Raw genomic sequence first — 14,587 nt, 5'->3', positions numbered from 1 at the left:
TCTGCGATCTGTAGGTTCGCTTATGCAAATGCTGGGGTGGCCTGGGGCTTGGTCCCTGGGGAGGATGGGGCAGCAGGCACAGGGCTGGACTCCACCCACCCAAGCACTGCTGGAGGCTTCTCTCCCTCCTCTCCTGCTGGTGTCCGGGAATCTTGATTGTGTGTATTTTGCATTCTGCTCCATAATGTAACTACGTTGTTTCTTTTAACAGGAATACAGTGTTTACTTACTTTTAGGCAATTTTAATGCTAACAAGATGAGCCATGTATGGCTCTGCAAGCTCCCTGGTCTGCAGAGGGGGAGGCTGCTGCCTGTTTACTGTCACCAGTGAGCCCAGGACTCATTGACTCCTTGGCGTGGGCTGGCTTTCCTGCAATGGCCGTCTTCCTGAGAGTGCCGTCTGCAGCACTGGGCTCTCCACATTCCTTTCATGGCTGTGGGGCGTAGTGTGTGAGACCCCTCTACGAACACCCCAAATCCTCCTTGCAGGCCCTTCATGTAAAATGCTCCCACAGAGCCAGGGCAATGTCCCAGGATTCTTCAGGCGGGCATGCAGATTAGGCTCCACGGTGACCTGGGCTGGGGGCGCAAACCTTCTTTAGTCTTCTTTCTGCTCCTTTTACTATCTTTTTAAAATTACAAAGCTCCATGCAGGTATATATGTGCTTCACAATATTATAAAATGCCTGAAAGCAAATATTTCCAAAGAATTGTGGGAGCCCAAGCAAACACTGTCCTTTTTTCCACTGTTATTTCTGGGCAAAAGCAGATAATGAGTTATCCTTTTCGCAATCACTGTTCAGTGGATATTTGGCTACATTATTTGGAGCAAATACAAACAGGGTAAGTTAAAGCATGGATTATTGCAAAATAAAATTGGGATACATGAAGCTTAAAACTCTTAATTTTAAACGACTTCTCACAATAGGCCAGAACTTGATCCTCTATAATTCTTTGCAAACAGCGTTTGCATTTTATTATCCAACGTGTTTTATAGTGGCGTAGGATGAGATTCGGCTCATGTTTTTGCATAAATATAATGAAAGGAGGTTTCCCAGCGAACACAGATTTGGGAAATAGTGTTTACTTTTTCCTCTCAGTTTAAAAGAGCGTGAACTAAAATTTTTTTTTGTTTCAGTAATTTTTCTTTTAAACACAAAGGCTGCGTATTGTTTCTTCCCACAAAGAACACAAGCCAGTCTGGGGACAATTACAGTTCTGTGTTTCTCTCCAAGGAGCACAGACCCACACTGAGAACTTGCCAATCAGCAAACGGCTTCATGTGCCCACGTGGGCGGTGATCTCGGCGTGGAGAGGACAGAGGGTTGGGTGTCCAGGCTCAGGACAGGGGCCAGTCTGCCCTGGGGCACACGGGGCCCAGGAGAACCTGTGGAGGGAGAGGACATTGTGGAACAGAGGCTGAGGGGGGAAGGGGAGGAAGGGATGCAGGCCTAACACTTTCCTTCGTGCTTCTCCAGCCCTTCCAGAGGCCTGCTGAGATCACAGGCAGGGCAAAGGCTTATTTCAGGCAGCCAGGTCTGGGATCTCAAAGAGGCCACTTCAGGTCTGGAGCAGGTCAGAGGCTGTAGAGAAATGGTGAGAGTCTGGGGTCAGTCAGGCCTATGCCAGATCTGAATCCTTTCTGTGCCTTTGACTATGGGCATGTGACTTCACCTCTTTGAGCCTCGGTTTCCCCATCTGCAGAATGGGATAATGATAGGGCTTACTTCCAAAGACTGTTGTAAAGATTTAGCGGAGATAAAATATAGAGAAGCACTTTGCTTGATGCCCAGCTTATAGTACCAGCTGTTATGATGAACTCAAGCTGAGCTGCAACACCCACACCCGAATGTTTGACAGGTCTGGATTTGGGCCTCATGCAGCCTTGCATTAGCAGTATTTATGGCTGTCGTGATTATGGTTAAAAGCTCCCTGAAGACTGGGGCTGACAGCCTGATTGGGGTACCTTCAGTACTCAGTGATTGTGATTTCAATTATACTAAATTTAATTTATCTTTAAAACCAGCCATTTCTGCCCTGCTCTGTGCCCTCCCTTTGTCTAGGTTGTTTCTACCTTGGGGAAAGTGGTCCAGGCTCTTGAAAATTTGTGCTGCTTCTGGTACTATTTTCCTTTTAGGATGCTCTTCCTGCAATATATACTTATTACCACCAGGTGGCAGTAGTATCTCAGACCTCTTCTGGGAGCCAGGACACGGCGAGGAGGATTTCTATCTTTGTGAGACATTTAAAAATGTATTTCTATTTATTAAACCAGTTCAATAAGATTAACCTACTCGCCATCCCCAGCTTTAAGCACGGCAAGCATCACAGCAGCTAATGAAACAAAATTACAAAGTGTTCGGCGCACTCAATTATATCTGCCTAACTAATCCCTAAAGAGTGTGAAATCGGTGCGCCCACCCCTTTAGGGGAGACTTTCGCTTCTTCTAACACCCAGGTTTGCTCCACTTGGTCTCACCATCCACTGTGGCTGCCTCATCTATGCTGCTTTGTATTCACGCACTCAAGCAGACACACCTGCCGGTCCTGAGACCTCAGGCAGATCACGGTGTGGGCGGGGTCAGGGTTACAGAAGCAGAGCTGGAGGTCAGGAACCCAAAGGCCTACAGTGTCTGGGCAGGTAACAAGGATGAGGGAAGCAGGTCTGGGGTAAGAAGAACAGGGATTTGGGGGGGGGCTTGGGCAATCTGGAGACTTGGGGCCCATCTAAAAGGGGGGCAGCTGCCGCTCAGTTCCACCTGATTGTTGCCAGGTGGAGAGGTGGTCTTGCATTCTGAGACCTTCCTATTCTTCAAGAGAATTTAACATATTGATTTTTAAATATAAAATCATTTACTTTAAATCTCTTACATGAAGCCCGTGCCTGGTACAGGGGAAGTGCATGACAGATATTCAACAAGCCATTGTTACCACTATTAATTGCTACTTATAAATGAAATCATTTGTGAAGCAAATACCAATCCCGGACACAGAGTAGCTATTTATAGCAAATCTTGTTCATAATCACCATAACTAATGCATGTAACATGCTTAGGGGTGCAGAGCCAGCTCTCGTGGCAAGTCCAGGGGGATTCTGACCGGAACCCAGTGTCACAGGGCCTGCTGTGCGCTAAGGGCTGCATGCACAGGAGCATCAGCACTAATGCTGATGAGTCGTGGGCACGGGCTCAGGCACCTGCTGGCCACTCAGTTCGTGTTTCCTTATGTTGTTGGTTGCTAGCATCAGGAGCTTGTTCCTTAGATCAGAAAACCGGGGAGCCCCAGGCTGCACGGTCCCTTTAGTACCTTCCAGGCACAAAGTTGCATCCCCTCTCCACCATCTGTGCTCCCTTCGGCCTGGCTCCTCCGAGTCCTGGGTCCTGTCTGCATGTGTGGCTCTGGCATTGCCAGAGACCGCTCTGGGCTGTCCTCAAAGCTCCCTTGCTCCTCCCACCCCGTGGCCATTCTTTGGTGGATGTGGCCTTCGTGGTCTCTGGCTTCAACCTGGAACTGAGTGCCCTTTCTCAGATGGTCCCCATCCTGAGGCCCTGACTCTGCACCCAGAGTCTAGGCTGGGGATGGTACCTCTGGCTTCTGAATCCCCCTACACCCCCATCCCTGACCCCAGCCTCCCGGGCAGCTTCCAGGGGTTGGGCAACCTTGGCGTGCATTCCGAGGACCTGAGGGCCTGTGCTCAGGGCCCCCTCCAGTCTTCCCGGGAGGCCTGGGGAAGCTGGTGATGCCATGAACCCTGCTCTGCCCCTCTTTAGGCGCACACATGGGTGCTCACACGCACGCCACACACATATGCTCTCCATCATGTGCCCGAGAATTTAAACAGGCACACACACAGGTCTTTACCCAGACCCCCCCCCCCCAGGCCCTCACACACTCATCCCCCCAGCCTTCTCACCCACAGACCTAGGTGTGTACACACACTGGCACATACACATCCACTGTTGCACACTTGTGCAGACTGCCAGCATCCTGATGCACATAACTGAATATCACCCCCACACTTATCTTTCCTTACACATTGCAGATATCACACCCGCTCCTGCCTTCACTCACAGACACACATCTGCACTCATGCACAGGCACACACAAATGGCGTGGGTCCTCCCAGGCACACCCACGGCCTCCCAAGCACAGACACGCGAAGATGCTTCCCATACACCTGTGTGACACCCCACTCACCCCCGGCCCACACTCTGCGCCAGACCCCCTCCCAACTGTGGCTCTGGGCTCCCGAGCCCCCTAAGTGCAAAGACATGCGCAGGCACACTGCTGTGCCCCCGTTTGGGCCCTTGAAGAGCAACTCAGAAAAACAGTCTTCCTGTGATGGAGTGTCTCCTTTGGGCCTCCCCGGTTTGTAACAGATTAAAGGCGAACAGGCATTTGTCACGGGGAAGTGTACCCAGTTGTGTTGGAAAATGGACTTTTGGACGGGCGTGAGATCTTAAACTGCCTCAGAGGGGAGAGCCCGCGTTATTCCAGCCTGCCAGGAGCGGTGGCCGTCACCTGTGTTATCAGCTGTGGCAGGCATCACCTCCAACGCAAAGGATCCCATTACAGTAAGTAATGGCTTAATCACAGCCAGTTTGTAATGGAGATGACCTCTCTGCGTCCCGCTGGCCTCCCCCATGGATGGCGCCTCTCTCCACATGGTGACTAACAGCACTCTGTCCTGCTTTCCTGCCCAAGGGCCACAGGGCCCAGCTGGGACAAGAATCAGACAGCTCCAGGGGAGGCTGCGGCTGGGGGTGGGGCCAAGGGCAAGGTTGCAGAGAGGAGGAAAGCAGCCAGAGGCCGCTGGGTGACTGTCTGGCACAGGAAGAGAGCTGGAGAGGACACCGCTGTGGCTCTTGTCTTGACTTTGTTTTACCTCTGCTTCCCCCTGGAAGCTCACCTCTAAAGCAGAATATTAGTGCCAGGACTTTCATTTGATGGGTGCCAGGATCTGGGTTTGGCGTGGCTCATGCTTTCCCTCGCTCCCACCCTGGGAGGTAGAGTGTTAGCATTGTCCCCCCATGACAGACGAGAAAACCGAGCCTCTGAGAGCACACATGATAAGCCCAAGGTCTTGGAGCAGCGGAGCCGGGGCTCCCCCTCGGGGCCTGTGAGCCTCTGAAACCAGCATTCTGGCTGCTCTGTCCAGAGAGACACCCATTAGCCTTCGGGTGGCCTCATGGCTTTTGGGGTCTTCGAGCCATCCTCCTTCCCAAGCAGGGTGGGAGCTGAGTTTTCCTCAACCTCAAGTTCACATGCCAGGAAAACTCCGTCTTCTGCCTGCAGGCTGTGTGTGCCATATTTGATCTGTACCCCCTCCGCACCCCCAACCCTGCATAGCTAGCCATGATGGGGCCTGAAGTTCACTTCAGCTTCAGTCCAAGATCAGGAGGGCCACAGCAAGCACAGGAAGCCTGTCTTTGCCACAGCCCAGACCATGTGCCCCTGTGGCTGACTTGGGGGAATCCTGGGGCTCAGGATCCTGGGCACCTTCTCCTCCAGGTCCTGCTCAAGCCACTCGGCCAGTCGCCCAACAGGGCCCAGGCAAGAGCATCTGGAGATTCAATCAGGAGAGTAAAAGGACTGTCCTTTGCCTTTGCTCCTGTCTTCAGGGTCACACTGTGTGGCTGGGGAAGAGGTTGGAGCTTAGGAGGATTTGGGGTTGGGTCCTAGTCCCACCATTCGCTGGCAGTTTGACCCTTGATGAGTCTCACACTTCCCTGAGTCTCAGTGCCCCCACCTGTGCAGTGCCTACTCCTACCTCCTAGAGGTGTGAGGCCTACGTAATACTATGCGTGTGGTGTGTCCGAAAGCAAGCATGCCGCCCTGTGGGGATGGATGAAGAGCACCTTCAGCAAAGCAGTGGCCTTGAGCTGGGCCCCAGAGTGCCATCTAAGTGCCATCTAAGTGCCATCTAAGTGCGGTCTTGATAATCCACAACAGGGAGTGATAACAATGGCAGCCGACGCTTGTTGAGATCTTACTGTGGAGCAGGTACCCATGCCTCCCTTGGACTTCTCACTTAATTCTCCCCAAACTCCAGGCCACGGTTAATATGTTGTTCCCATTTTACAGCTGAGGCAAATGAGGTCAGGGGCTGCTCAGTATGACATAGCTAGAAAATGGAGCTCCTGGTTACAGACCCAGGCCACCTGTCTGAGCGTCTGTCCCCTAACCCCTGCGCCCTATCGTGTTTGGGATGTTTGGAAAGCCCCAAGCCTGCTCTCTCTGCTTTTGGAATACAATGTGAACACCTCCCCAGCATCTTCAACGTTCCAATTCAGGGCAGGGGCAGGGGGCTGCAGGGAGCCTGGGGTGGGGTGCAGGGGCAAGGGCTGAACTTGAAAAGGCTCTGGGGCTGCAGAGAGGAGGGGACATGGGTGGGTGACGGTGACTCTGAGGAGCTAACCAAAGAGACAGCAAAAGAGTCAGGCTGGGGGGATCCAGAAACAGGCCTGTCGAGGGTGCACGTTTTGCAGGCTGGCCTCTGTCATGATGATTATCTGCAAGGCAGCCTGAGATGAGGCTGCTGTCACGTGACTAGAGGGAAGAAGCCACCGAGTTTCATTGACTTAGCAACATCGATTCAAGGAATACTTATTAGTGCCTACTCTGTACCAGGCACTGGGCTGAGTGGCCAGTGAGTTCAAAATGCTTAGCAGCATTTATTCAACAAATATTTGTGAAGTGCCCACTATGTACCGAGCAGGGCCGGGATTTAGTGGTGAGCAAGGCTGATGTGACTTCTCTCCTGGAGGAGAGCCAAGGAGGTGCACAGAAGTCCCAGCTCATCACCCTCAGAAGTGGTCATTGAGGATGTACTCTGTGCCAGGGACCCAGGTGTCCTTTCCTGCCATCCTGGTAATAATCCACAAAGAGGTACCCGAGTGATGTCCATTATTTTCAAAGGAGGAAGCCAAGTCTCAGAGATGTGAAGTGACTTGCCTGAGGTTGCACAGCTGGTAAGTGATGGAGCTGAGCCTTGAGCCCAGATCTGCTGAAAGCCTGTGATGTTAACAACCACCAACGTGGCTCTGCTGTCTCGTCTACTCACAACATCCCTGCGAATTGGGGGGTAACTTAGGAAGTGGAGTAGGGGGTGGGGGCTGCCCTGTCCTCTCCACCTGGAGGGCTGCTTTCTTCTCTCCTCCCCGCACCCCTAGCTTCCCTCAACTCCCTTGTCGGGGCCTCGCCTCCTCTGCAGTTGGGGAGAGCTTATTCTCATGCTAATTGCTAAACTAATTGTTCTTATTGCAAAATCCATTATATAGTATATTTATATTGCAGATAATGAGCTGTTTGGATTAAATAGCTCACTAAAAGTCAATAAAAAGAAATTTGCTTCACTGTTCCTCCCCTCATTTTTCACCAGCACCGTTAACACAGCCGCCCTTCTCCCTGAAGGCTGGAATTCATCAAAATGCCTGGAGCAGCAAAGGGGTGCCGCTGTGTGGGTTTTCCCCTTTCCCTTTGGAAAGGCTTTGAGGGGAGAGGGTTAGAAGACAAGATGCAGGTTCTTTACCCAGTTTTAGTGATGCAGGGGTGGCTAACCAGGACAGGCCATCTTAATTTCTAGCAGAATCACAGCTCATTCCCTTGGGCTTGATGTGTTGGGTGTGTGGGTGGGACTGGGGAATGAGCTGATGGCCACTGCTGCCACTCAGCGGGGCGGGGGACTAGCCAAAGGCCTCCATGCTGGGCTCTGCAGAATGCGGGCGGGAGCCCAGGTTATGCTCTGGGAGAGTGACTATCAGGTTTGAAGTCAAGCGTCTGGATTTCCAGGTTCTGCCCCCTTCTAGCACGAAGATTTTCTTGGTCCACTTATTTCTCTGGCCTTGGTTCTAAACATGAAGGGGGCTTGTTGCAGCTGAGTCCTACTAGGAGGAGGGCTGGTCTGTGAAGTTCAGGGGCCACTAGCTCAGGCACTTCTGAAGTCACTGTGTTTCATTTCATAAAGTGCGTTTCTCAGTAAGGGCTGGAGTCACGGCTTAAACCCAGGTCCACGCACTCAGCACTCTGTGGCCCTGCTCTGGCAATCAAAGTGGGGGCTGAGAGGAAGGGCCTGTCTCTTATTTCTTTTCCTAGAAGCTGGCCTCACATTTGGTCTGCTAAAAAGGCACAATCAGACTGAGAGAGCCCAGCTGGGGGCTGCCAGCTCCCTCAAACCCACAGCAATTAACCTCTTCTCATTCATTCATTTAATTAATAAATGTGTATTGAGTGCTTACGGTGGTCAAGACATTGTGTTAGGCCTTGGCAATGACTCTGAATAAAAACACACACAGTCTTTATTCTCATGGAGCTCAGAGTTTAGAGGGAGCGCAGGGACAGATATTAGTCAAACAGTCACACAGAAGAGTGACTGACACAGAAGAGTGATTAATTAAAACCAAGGCAAGTGCTTGCGAGGAAAGGAGAGCAATTCTAAGAAAGCAATCCCAGGAAGACCTCGCCCAGATTGGCGGGGCCCCAGAAGACCAGCTGGAGGATGCAACACGTGAGCCAAGCTCTGAGGGTGAATGAGTTAGACAAAGAAGGTGAGGGGGCAGTGTGGAAAGGCCTGCCCCAGGGAGGGGGCAGGGGAAGTACTGGGACAGCCAAAGGACCAGTGCGGGGAGGCTTTGGGATGCTGGGCTGGGCCTTGTGTGCCAAGGAGTTTAATCTTTTCGGTAGGAGCCACAGGAAGCCACTGAGGGTTTTACAGTGGTGAGGCGACATGACCTGTGCTTTGAAAAGTTCACTGGCTGTCAGCCACTGAAGCAGCACCGGAAGGTTTGAGCTGCAGAGAAGGGAGGTGGAGCCAGGAGAGAGCAGAGAGAGAAGAGCAGGATGGAAGACAGCCTTGGAAAGGATGGAGAGAGGCAATCTGTCCAAAGGAAATCAAAACGGGGAGGGGGTGGAATGTGGGCTATCTTCTCACTCAGTGTGGTGTTGAGGGTTAAGACCTTAATTTGGGGGACTGATTTTAATCTCAGACGACAGGGGTGTGGCACCTGGCTCCAGAACTACGGAGAGCTCCCCAAGCCATTCTGGAGAGCGTTGGAGCCCTTGGTTGGCATCCCCAGAGGAACCCAGCTCATTGCTTGCAGGGCTGTCTCCTGGGGGCATGGCTCACAGATAGACGCCAGGTTACTCCTGCACGAATGCCCAGGGTGTGTGGGAGGGAGAATCGCTGGCACTGGCCAGTCTGGAGCAGGGGCTTCAGCCCCCCAGCCCCCAACTCACAGAGCAAGCTGGCTGATAGCAAAGAGAAGGCAGCCTAAGAAGGTCCCGCTCCAGGCGGCTGAAATGGCTGTAATCTACAGCCATCTTTACTTAACTGACTTCAAAGGGAAATGGAAAGACAGAGAGGCAGCTGGGTGTTGGAGCAACTTGACTGTGACTGAGATCAAAGGCAACAGAATGTGGTGCCACATCCCCCACTTCCAGGCCTCCAGATCCACAGAGATACTGGAGTGGAAGGGGTGTACAGGGAGGAAACATATTCTCCAGGAAGCTGGAGCCTGCAGAGGGGTCCCAAGGGGTCCCTTGCAGCCCAGCCCAGCCCAGCCCCTAGGGGGTAGTCTGAGGAGCTCAGGGTCCCTGCATTCTGACATCTCTGAAATTCCACCTGCAGATGATCAGGGATGACCTGGAGGAAACAGCGACCTCTTTGAGCCCCAGCGGCACCCTCTGTGTGGGTTGTGTGTGCCCTAGGTTCTCAGCCAGTCCTTCAGAAGGTTCTGAAGTAGGCCTGTGGCATGTAAGTGGGGACCTGACAGACACAGTCAGGGAGGGCTGGTCCCTTCTGCTGCTTCTCTGGGGTTGCTTGAGTTTGATCACCATGCTTGGGGGCGGGGGCATGGACAAGTTGGCCTTCTTGTTGCAAGCCCTTCTTCACAAGTCTCGATGGGGACCCTGGATCTGGGCAGAGGTCATTGCCAGTAGACTGGCAACCAGCAGTGTCCTGCTCCTGCTTTGAACGATCTCTCTGCCCTTGGATTTGGTTCTTCTGCGAATGTCTGGGTCTCCATGGATGACTAGCTCTGTGGCAGCAGCCACTTGGTAGAGGTACTACCCATCCTTTGGACATAGCTTAGAGCAAGCAGTACTAAGTGTTTGCTTAGTAAATGAATGAATGAATAAGTGGATGAGTAATGACTGCCATTCTTAGTGGGCTGTGGCTGGTGCAATGAAGGAGCAGCTCCCACTGGGAGTAAGCAGGGACTGGGGTGCCTAGGCCTTGGGGAGGGTAGGACATTTAAAGCGTGTAGTTTTCAATAACCCATAGTTAGAATGGGAGCTTAGAGAAGGGTCAAAGGCTGATTTCCTGGCAGCACAAGGTAAAAGCTGTGTTTATACAGGGGACCAGGATCTGGAGTGTGAGGTACCTGTGGGTTAGGAGGGCCTTGGGGGAGTGACCAGGGGATGGCTGGGAGTCTCCAGGTGCTATTGATGCACAGGGGCCCCAGGACGACCCCACAGACTTCAGGGAACACAGCAACTCGCACAGCTGGTGAGTGGGTCTGGAGACTGGAGGAGTGTGTGCGTGCGTGTGTGTGTGTGTGTGCATACATGTGTGCGTATGTCTCATTGTGGCTGTTCAGTTTGAAGAGGTGACTGAAAACTTCTGGGTCTGGGACCCCTGGAAACATTTGGAGGGTCTTTGCAAGGTGTTGGAATAGAGGGTGTGGTGAGAAGGTGCCTCCAGCCCCTAGGGTGCCAGGTAGGTGGGCAGGGCCTCTAGGAGGGCAGGTGCAAGCCAGTGGGATGTTGCAGGGAGAGGTGGTCCTTTGACCCTTATCTTCCCGGCACTGAGCAGAGAGCGGATGGAGAGGCTGAGGCTGGGGTCTCTTACCCTTTCAGTTGGGATAAAAAGAGTCTGTCCTTTTTCAGTTTCCTCCTCAGCAGCTCTGCATAAGACAGGAAACAACTCAGGGAGCTCACATGAAATTGCATGCATTCGCTGACGTGGTGAGTGGAGGTGACTGAGGGCTTCACCACGAGCCCCGGCCTTCTCCTCTGCCCTTCACCTGTGTTGTCCCACACAGGAAGCACTGGGCCTGGTGCTGGACTCACTGGCGTGGGAGGAGCTACTGGGAGGAGGAGCTCAGGGCTGGGAGAGCTGGGCCTCAGGGCAACTATGAGGTCTGGTGTCTGGGTTCTCCCCTAGAAGGAAAGGAGTGAGGGGAGTGAGGGCTCAGTGGTCGGCCTCAGACCCAGAGGGGCTCACAGATCCACAGGGAAGACAGACAGACAGTGAGGTGAAAACAGTAAAGGCAATGAGAGATTTGTGAGTGTGCACCCCTGTGTGTGTGTAAGGGTAAGCATGCACCTCTGTGTGTGTCTGTGTGTGTATCCTAGGGGGTAGGAAAGCTGTGGATTAAGATTTGGTGCAGAGTATAGGTCTGCGTTTGTGTGTTGAGGGTTTTGTGATGTACAAACTTGCACGAAGTGTCTCTGAGTGTGTTTGTGTTGCCGTGTATGAGTGTTGTGTGTGGGCCCCAGTTGCATGGACCAAGGGCAGGTGAGTTGTGCTTCTTCAGGGTTGGGGGGAGATCTGGCTGAGGAAGCAGTGAGTGTGCACAAGCATGCCGAGTGGCGGGAATGACAAATGATTAATCTATAGAAATCTATATTCTATTCTTCCATGCGCCCGCTCCGCCTATCTCGCGCCCCCCTGCATCACCTCTGGAAATCTGTCACCTGACTCCCGCCAAGGACAGGCTGCGAGCAGCGAGCGCTTGCCTTATTGATGGACTGGCCCGTGCTTTTTGTACATTTGGACATGCGGAGAAGGAAGGCCTCATCGTTCATTCTCTCATTCATTTATTCAGTCATTCATTCATTGGTCCAGCAAATAGTTCTTGAGTGCCTACTATGGGTTAGGAATGGTCCTGGGTGCTCAGGGTATGATGATGAATAAGGTAGAAGTCGTCCTTATTTTCTCTAAGTTATGAGCCGATGGGGTTTTATTTTTTTATTTTTTATTTTTTAAAAATTTTACTGTTGTTCTATTATAGTTGTCCCAATATCCCCGTTGCTCTCTGCTGCCCTGCCCGTTCCCTGCTCCCACAGTCAGTCTTTATCCTGCTGTTCATGTCCATGGGTCATTTATACATGTTCCTTGACTAGAACTTTCTCCTTCTCCCCCTCCCACACCCCTCTGGTTGCTGTCAGTCTGTTCCTTGTTTCCCTGCTTCTAGTTCTATTTTGCTCATTCCTTTGTTTTGTCCACTAGGTTCCTGTCATAGGTGAGATCATATGGTGCATACTAGTCTTTCACTGCCTGGCTTATGTCACTTAGCATAAATGTCTCCAGTTCTACCCATGCTGTCATGAAGGATAGGAGTTCCTTCTTTCTTTCTGCTGTGTAGTATTCTATTGTGTAAATGTACCACAGTTTTTTTATCCACTCATTTATGGATGGGCACTTAAGCTGTTGCCAGCACTTGGCTATTATAAGTAACATTGCTATGAATATAGGGGTGCATAGGTTCTTTTGAACTGGTGTGGCTCACTGGCCACACCTCACTGGCCTGCGAATCAAAGGATCACTGGTTCGATTCCCAGGCAGGGCACAGTCAGGGCTGTGGGCCGGGTCTCCTGTTGGGGGCTTGTGAGAGGCAACAGATCAATGTTTCCAATGGGGGTTTTAGATAGCATGCCGGCAATTTCATTGGAATGGGATGCAGGAGTTAAGGGAGGGGCTTTGGAAGAATAGAGGTGGGAAATTAACATGGGTGGGTCACAGAAGGCTCCGGAAGAAGGTGACACCTCAAAGGAGCCCTAAAGTGTGATAGAACCAAATGAGAGGGAGAGGGGAGGGTGCACCAGGCAGAGGGAACAGCATGTGCAAAGGGCCAGAAGCAAAGAGAGCCTGCCCCTTGGGAAGACTAAGAGTGGTTTGGATGGCTAGGGCTGGAGTGTGAAGAAGGAAAGGGCAGGAGATGAGGGTCCAGAGGTAGGAGGGGGCCAGGAAGAGCCTTGAGTACCCTGTTTAAAGAAGCTGGATTTCACCCTGAGGGCCATGGGGAGCCGTGAAGAGTTTAGGTGGTGGTAATATGACGTTGCCTTTTATAAGGCCATCTCTGGCAGGTGGAGGAGAGTCTAGACTGGAGGCAGAGAAGCCAGCCAGGAGGCCGCTGTAAGGGGTTCCAGGAAGGTACCATGGTGGCTTTGGTTAGGGTGGAGGTGGGGATGGAGAGACGTGGGATAAATCCAGAGATATTTTGGAGTTGGAACTAAGAGCTTGGTGGTAGACTAGATATTGAGGTGGGAGAGCATCAAGCATGATCCTAGGTTTCTGGGCAAGGTGTTCTACCTCTCTTAGCCTCAGTTTCCCCACCTTTAAAATGGGGATTACAAGTCCTGCTTCGTCGGGTTGGCGTGAGACCAGTTGTCTCCATTTCTGACCACCACTGGAATCCCCTTTGGCAACGGCACGTTTGTTCTTCCTGCCCCCAGGATCCAACGGGCCATCTGCTCCACTGCTCAGTTCTGGGAGGTTTTGGGTGGACCCACCCCCATGAGGATGTTCCCCAACCTACACCCCAGGCAACTCCTGGACTGTGGTGCGTGTCCCAGAAGCCTGAGGTCATCCAGGCCAGCCTCCTGTTCACAGATGGACAGACAGGCACTCAGAGAGGAGGGGACCTGTCATCTCCCCTCACAAGTGTCCAAGAGGCCACAGACACATCCTGTGGTAGCCTGACTCTCTACAAGTCACCGCAGCACCTCTCTGCCTTCAGGCCCGAAGTGTTTCTACTCAGCTGGTGACTTTCTGCTTGCAGAGAAGATCAGGGAGACAAGCCAAGGCATGGGCTTCCAGTTTCTCCTGGGGGAAAGGGTGCTGGCCAGGCCCCAGGAGGCTCGCAGGGCTGTGAATTTTTCACCTGGCCCTTGTGCTATGTGACAAAACACTCAGAGGCGACTTTTTACTCCAATTGCCCCCGGGAAAGCCAAACAACTTCCAGTCATGAAAACCTTGCATCAATCTATTGCTTCTGAACGTTGGATGTAGGTTCTGCTTTGCAAAACAGCAGTCTTTTTTAGACACGGGCAGAGCTGACACTTCCGGAACATTTTCTTTCCTCTCCCTCCCTCCCCCTTCCGAGTGTGCACGGTAATGACACTGTGAAGTCTGCAGGGCAAAGTCCTCTCCCCTGGGGTGCGGCCCTGGGCAGGATGGGGTGAAGGAAAGGGTGGTCTGGCTGTGCAAGGAAGCAGGGGCTGGGGGGCTTCTTGGCTGGCTTTTCTGCCTGGGTCTTTGAGGCATTGCTGCATTTGCGTAGGGGATGCGACTGTGGATGAAAGGGGATCGGTCTCCTCTCAGGAAGAGCTGAAAAGTGCCAAGGAGCAGGCCCTGTACACTTAGAGTATTTTCAGATTAAGTGACAGTGGGCACAACATGATGGGGGAGACGGCTGGTGTTTTTTCGGAGTGTTCAGTCACAATTTATCATTATCCAATTCTTTTTCTCTTGGGTTTTCTCTCTCACTCATTTTTTTACTAGGATCTGACAGCTAAATGAGGAATCACACTGCCTACGTTATCTGTTTTGTTCAGGAATTAATCCGGTCATCAAACACAGACTGCG

The sequence above is a fragment of the Desmodus rotundus genome, chromosome 3 (assembly GCF_022682495.2).
Source record: "Desmodus rotundus isolate HL8 chromosome 3, HLdesRot8A.1, whole genome shotgun sequence".
NCBI classification, from domain to species: Eukaryota; Metazoa; Chordata; class Mammalia; order Chiroptera; family Phyllostomidae; genus Desmodus; species Desmodus rotundus.
Note: the sequence above shows the minus strand (reverse complement) of the source record.